The sequence below is a fragment of the Salmo salar genome, chromosome ssa12 (assembly GCF_905237065.1).
Source record: "Salmo salar chromosome ssa12, Ssal_v3.1, whole genome shotgun sequence".
NCBI lineage: Eukaryota > Metazoa > Chordata > Actinopteri > Salmoniformes > Salmonidae > Salmo > Salmo salar.
The window spans coordinates 47,827,010-47,834,596 of NC_059453.1; positions in this window are offsets into that span (position 1 = coordinate 47,827,010).

The following is a 7,587-nucleotide window of genomic DNA, read 5'->3' on the forward strand; positions in this document are numbered from 1 at the left end:
CTCATAATGACAAATCAAAAGCAGGATTTTTTTCAGACCCTAATGACAAAGCAAATGTATTACAAATTAAAAACTGAGATATCACATTTACATAAGTATTCAGACCCTTTACTCAGTACTTTGTTGAAGCACCTTTGGCAGTGATTACAGCCTTTGATTCTTCTTGGGTATGATGCTACAAGCTTGGCACATCTGTATTTGGAAATTTCATCCATTCTTCTCTGCAGATCCTCTCAAGCTCTGTCAGCTTGGATGGGGAGAGTTGCTGCACAGCTATTTTCAGGTCTCTCCAGAGATGTTTGATCGGGTTCAAGTATGGACTCTGGCTGGGCCATTCAAGGACATTCAGAGACTTGTCCCAAAGTCACTCCTGCGTTGTCTTGGCTGTGTGCTTAGGATAGTTGTCCTGTTGGAAGGTGAACCTTCGCCCACCTTCTGAGGTCCTGAGTGCTCTGGAGCAGGTTTTCATCAAGGATCTCTCTGTATTTTGCTCCGTTCATTTTTGCCTCGATCCTGACTAGTCTCCCGCTTTTCCTCCACAACATCTGGAGACTATGTCCAGAGGAAGTCTGTGAATGCGGAAAACATGCTCAATGACTAGCTGAGCAGTCTCAGGGGCAGATGGCAGCTTGGGCAGCGGAATGAAATGTGCCGCCTTGGAAAAGCGGTCCACAATGACTAGGATGACCGTGTGTCCCTCTGAGGATGGAAGGCCCGTGATAAAATCCATAGAGAGATGGGACCAGGGTCGAGAAGGTGTAGGCAGAGGATGAAGAAGCCCCAGTGGCTGCTGGCGAGGAGTCTTGTTCCGTACGCAGGTTGGAGAAGCAGCCACGAAGGTCCAAGTGTCCGCCTCCACCGAGGGCCACCAAAACCTCCTCCTCAACAACTCTAGCGTTTGCTGCCCTCCGGGTGAGAGGTGAGACGCGACGAGTGAGCCCACTGAAGTACCTTGGACCATGCCCCAAGAAGAACAAAAAGTCTGTTAGGTGGACAGCCATCTGGAACTGCCTCCTTACCTTGCACCTCCCGTACTACAGTCTCTATACTCCAGGACACCAGCGCGAGGATGAGCGATCTGGGATGATGGAGTCAGGCGGCCGATCCTCACTGGAGCTGGGGGACTGGCAAGAAAGGGTATCCGGCTTCACGTTCCTAGACCCCGGACAGTACGATAACGTGAATCTGAACCGAGTGAAGAAAAGAGCCCAACAAGCCTGTCGGGGATGGTGGCATTTAGCATCCTAGATGTAGGCCAGGTTCTTGTGGTCAGTCCAAACCGTAAAGGGATGTTCCAAGCCCTCCAACCAGTGCCGCCACTCCTCCAACACTAGTTTGACTTCAAGAAGCTCCCGATTGCCAACATCATAGTTTCTCTCCGCTGAAGTGAGACGCCTGGAGAAGAAGGCACAGGGAGGAAGCTTTTGGTATTTTGCCGAGTGCTGAGACAGAACCGCCCCCATGCCCACGTCAGAGGCATCCACCTCCACCACGAAGGGAAGAGAAGGATCCGCATGAAAAAGAATGGGTGCAGAAGAAAACCAATGTTTCAGGTCCTGGAACGCCTTCTCCGCAGCAGGGGCCGAGCCCTTGGTGAGTGTTGTCAATGGTGCCACCACAGCACTAAAGTTTCTCAAAAATCTCCAATAGAAATTAGCAAAACCCAAAAAACGCTGAACTTGATTGACCGTGCTGGGCCACAGCCAGTTGACCACCGCTCCTACCTTTTGAGAGTCCATCTGTACACAGCCCTGAGACACGATGCACCCCAGGAAGGAGATCTGAGGAACGTGAAACTCACACTTTTTGGCCTTCACAAACAAGTGATGAGTGAGGAGTCTTTGAAGAACCTGGCATACATGTTGGACATGTTCAACCATGGACTTGGAGAAGATGAGGATGTCATCTAGGTACACAAACACGAACTGGTGAAGGAAGTTGCGCAGCACATCATTAACCAGGGCCTGGAAATGGCTGGAGCATTAGAAAGTCAAAACGGCATGACCCGGTACTCATAATGTCCATTGGGAGTGTTGAACACTGTCTTCCACTCATCTCCCTGTCTGATGCGCACCAGATTGTACGTGTTCCGTAAATCCAACATAGAGAAAACCATAGCTCCCTGGAGTCTCTCAAAAACTGAAATAAGAGGAATGGGGTAACGGTTCTTGATGGTAATGTAATTTAGCCCCCGGTAATCGATACAGGGACGTAATCCCCCATCCTTCTTCCCAACAAATAAAAAACCCGCTCCTGCAGGTGAAGTGGACGGCCGAATAAAATCAGCCGCTAGCGCCCCCTTAATATAACTGTTCATAGCTGCAGTCTCTCTGAGTTCAGAGGCCGTTTCCTAAAGTTCTGTTTATCATGCCTACTCTCCTCTCTCCCTCCTGCAAGACAAGTCTCTTTCTCCTCCAAGTCGATTCAGATGGGGAGCGAACTTCTTTGACCGGTCTCTTCCCATTCTTCTGTCTTTTTAGATGAGTTTTCAATTGCATTTCCAAAGAGATGGGATCATTCATCCCATGGGTGTGGCCTCGCCTTGCAGAACTTGAACTTCTTTGATTCTTAGATTGTCCTTCATTCTAATTCCTGTTTAGTAAGTCCTTTAATTTATAGGGAGACTCACAAAAGGCCAGCTCTAATGGCCGGACATTGTGACATTGGGAACGGCCCGTTGATTCGGAGAACTCAACGCATTTAATGATCATATGAGAAAAACCAGAGATTTCCTCACAAGTATTCAAAGAATATTTTTTCTGTACAGAGAGCAACTTCACAATCTTAAAAGGAAATAGCAATCCAAAGATTCTAAAACACGATCTGAATAAGATACATACGTTTTATGTTATAGTGAAAGGGGGGAACAGATGACCTATGGTCTCTGGTGGCATTTATGGCCCGTCATTTAATAAAGCACATTCCAGCTCTTGTAACCCACTCAAGGACAGGAAGGGTGACTCTGGTTCCTGTCTTAATGTGTAATTGTAAATCACCCCTGTTGCGCATGGCCTCCTCGTGGGTCCTCATCACAACAACTGTAAGACTTTTCTGTAATTTCAACAGTAAAACACTGTAAAATGCACAGTAAAATGCCGTAAATATGTTTTACAGCATTAATGCTGTAGATTGCACTGCATTATTGGGAAAATTAGAAAAGACTGTTATTTACTGTAATTGGAAGCCTCCAGTAAAAATGACTCTAACATAGTATAGTTTTTTACATTGATAGCTTATGCCTACTGTAGATTTAAAAGATCAGTTTCAGGCGCCAACCTCATGCTGTCAGGTGAGACACATGAAGTACAGACATTTTTTTTGTATATATCTTCTTGAAGTGACTGTGAAGTGGAATAATATTTTCAGTAGCTGCTGGGTATGCACCTTGACCTGTTTATATGTATCTTTATTTCTAGCCAATGTTGAATAATGCATGTTTTCTTAGCTAACCTAGCTAGCTGGCTAACAAGCCACTTCGGTCCACTCTAAATTGCTCGTAAATATGTTGCTGTGTGACCTAGAAAAAAATCACCCAGTTAATAATTGTTTCAGATTGACGGACCGCATTTTACACAAAAATCATGTCATGGGCCGTTAAACAACTCACAAAATTATATTTGTGTCTTCAAGATACTAATGTAAAATTGTGCTATGTAAAATAGGGTAACACTTGACAGCCAGCATCATAACACGTTATGACACGGTCTTAACCATGTAATAATATGCCATAACATCTAAAACAACTTGTCATAACCTGTTATAATATGGCCATAATACTGTCATGACAGATATATTTAGACCTGTTGTGATATATATTGCATTATTTTATGGCTGGTTATGACACCTATGTAAAAGTGTAAAAACCCACAAAACCTACCACAGTAGTTATTTTATGGCTGGTTATGATGTTATATATGTTTTTTGTTATTGACCATATTAAATTAACATTGTAATTGCGTACACATTGATGTCAGACATGCACCTACCCCAATGCTCTGTTGCTGATGACTGGGATGAATGCATGAGCAGATTTCAGGAGCAGGAGAAGAAACCCAATATTTGACTGACGTAAGGGCTTGTACATGATAGGCCTATCTGGCTTATAATTATGATGGTCATAATGCTAATATTTTCCAATGGCTCAAACCGAGGAGAAAAAAAAGACTTATTTCCCTCATTAAAATGCAAATCAATTTATAACATTTTTGACATGCGTTTTTCTGGATTTTTTTGTGGGCAAACGTACAAAATCAGCAGGGGATCAAATACTTTTTTCCCTCACTGTATATGGTATGGAGAATGATAAACGAGCCTGCAGGATTATAGAAAAAGCTGTTGGGAAATTAATGTTTGAGTTTAAAATACTAAATGTTCAGTGAATGTGAGCATATTTAGGTAGTTTAAGTTATAAACTTTCCTACTAACCTTCTAAAAGTTGACGGTGCCAAAATCTTACCAATCCATTCATTATTCTACTAACTATGACTGAGTGTGAGACATGTTTTCCATAATGTACGTTCATAAACACTGAACAAAAATATAAACACAGCTTGTAAAGTGTGCACAAAAAGCTTATTTCTCTCAAATTCTGTGCAGAAATTCAAATATTGCTACCTAAGACTGAATCCAGGTGGTGAGTCACATATGAACTGTAACTTAGTAAAATCTTTGAAATTGTTGCATGTTGCATTTATGTTTTTGTTCAGTACACATTTGAACAAAGAACGTCATCATAAATAATGTTTCACCATTTATTGAGTACGAAGACAAATAGCAAAGGTGTCTCAGGCAGTATTTGATCTATCTAAATATAGTGTAACCTACCAATCAATGTACTGTATATCATCTGCCAATAACTGCTGAACGGATTTTACCCAGTGGTCAACAACAAAAAATTGGGGATTGGACACCCTACAAGTTATTTCAGAAGCTAGCTGCAGTAGTGTAATGTACTTAAGCACTACTTTAGTATTTTTGGGGGGTATATGTACTTTATTTTACTATTAACATTTTTGACAACTTTTACTTTTACTTCACTACATTCCTAAAGAAACGTATGTACTTTTTACTCCATACATTTTCCCTGACACTTAAATGTACTTGTTACTTTTTTATGTTTAGCAGGACAGAAAATGGTCTAATTCATAGTCATCAAGAGAACATCCCTGGTCATCCCTACTGCGTCTGATCTGGCGGATGCACTAAACACATTCTTTGTTTGTAAATTATGTCTGAGAGTTGGAGCGTGCACCTGGCTATCCAAGGGTGGAAAGATTTATTGGGTTTTCGCCAGACATATCATTTTGCGTTCAGGACAATAACTTAAATTTTAGTCTCATCTGACCACAGCACCTTTTGCCACTTGGCCTCAGAATCTACAATGTGCCTTTTGGCAAAGCTCAAATGAGACTTGATGTGGCTTTTTTCATGAGTGTTTTTTTTCTTGCCACCCTCCCATGGACGCCAGATTTGTGGAGCGCTTGTGATATTGTGGTCACATGCACACATTGACCAGTGTTTGCCATAAAGTCCTGAAGCTCCTTCAAAGACGCAATTGGCCTCTTGGTAGCCTCTCTGATCAGTCTAATCCTTGCCCGGTCATCCAGTTTGGAGGGACGGCCTGATCGATGCAGGGTCTGGGTGGTGCCATACACCGTTCACTTCTTAATAATGGTCTTAACTGTGCTCCTAGGGACAAAGCCTTTGAAATCTTCTTATATCCATCCCCTGACTTGTGCCTTTCCACAACTTTATCTCATAGCTCTTTTGAAAGTACCTTTCCGCCCATAGTGGATTCTTTGCTTTGAATTGCACTACTAAGCAGTGGAGTCCTCTATTAACAATTGCTTTTATTCTGAACTAATCAAAGTCACTACAATTGAGCACAGATGGAAGCCAATTTGCTTGATTTGTGATCTGGAAGTGGGTGGTTATACCTCAGCAAGTTTGCAATTGCAATACTAAGGGGGGTCTTCACTTATCCAAACAGGATATTTTACTGTTTTACTTTTCATTAATTGTCGGAGGGTTTTTTTCTCACTTAGATATTGTGGGTTACCATGTGTAAATAAAGCCGGAAAAAGTCAAATTTGATGTGTTTTCATTTCAAACTGTAAGGCAACAAAGGTTAACATTTTTAAAGGGGGTGGTGACTTTCTATACACACTGTATATTATAATTCGCTTGACATTCAATGTATTATTCAACATTTATTATTAAAATAGTACTCATTTATAGTACCTCATTCTGGGGTTTGGTAATTTCCTGTTCTATTGACGGACTCCAGTCTCCTGAACTACACAAACCTCAACCAGGCTCGAAAATGTGGGCTATTCTTGCAAGGAAAAGGTATATCCTATGGTACAACTGGTGTTCAAGCTACCTGCAAAAATAGATTGATTTACCAAGCGATTAAGTTGGATTTAAAAGGCTGTAGTACGATCTGTTAGCTAGCCAGAGTCGTCTGCGTGGCCTTCACCTGAACAAACATCAAAAGCTAAATAATTTACCTGCAACATGGTCTTTAAGTACAAATCACCTAACCTTACATGTGATTGGAAGGACTAGGACATAACTGACGTAACAGATAAATTCAGTAACTGTCAGTGTGGTTAGTAGAAGAGAATTGATCATGTTGGTACCTATTCAATGGCACGATTCATGATCTTGGTGGACACCCATTTTCTACACATTTCACTCAACCTGTCACACCCTGACCTTAGAGAGACGTTTTATTTCTCTATTTGGTTAGGTCAGGGTGTGATGTGGGGTGGGCATTCTATGTTGTCTATTTCTTTGTTTTTGGCCGAGTATGGTTCCTAATCAGAGGCAGCTGTCTATCGTTGTTTCTGATTAGGAATCATACTTAGGCAGCCTTTTCCCACCTGTGTTTTGTGGTTAGTTGTTTTCTGTTTCGTATCTGTACCTGACAGAACTGTGCGCTTTCGTTTCATTTTTGGTATTTTTGTGTTAGTGTTTTTGGTGAAAATAAACACCATGAACACTTTCCACGCTGCGCTTTGGTCTCATTCCGATAACAGCCGTTACACAACCTCTACAAGTTAACTTTCATAAGTGACCAACTGCTTACAACTGCTTCACTCTCATTTCATCCCTAGAAAATGTGGAGGAAGCTTTGTTTGCATGCTCTCTCACTGCCCCTCAAAGCGCCTTGTTTTGATCTGTCTCCATGTCGTTCAATGGTAGCTGTAATATGATGCCAACATTACATAAGTCAAGCTGGTCCCGATCTCTGGCAGTGGGTTGAGAGTCCTATTAAGAGATATATTATTTTTATACTCCACGGCCATGCCAGCCCGCCTGCCTTCCCACTGCTCAGTGCCAAATTGAGGCCTTACTTGGGCAGAGGTTTATACAGGGACTAACTGAGGGGTAAATGGCATTGCAAGTAGCATGGTGTTAATGTACGCACACACATGCACGGTACACAAACTCCTGACACGTAAAGAGACAGGCGCGCAAACACACACACACACATACTCTCAATGACTCACTCACACACAAACACATGCCCCACCCCCCCCTCTCCGTTCCTCTCCAAACCACATGGCCTGATCCCATGCTGAC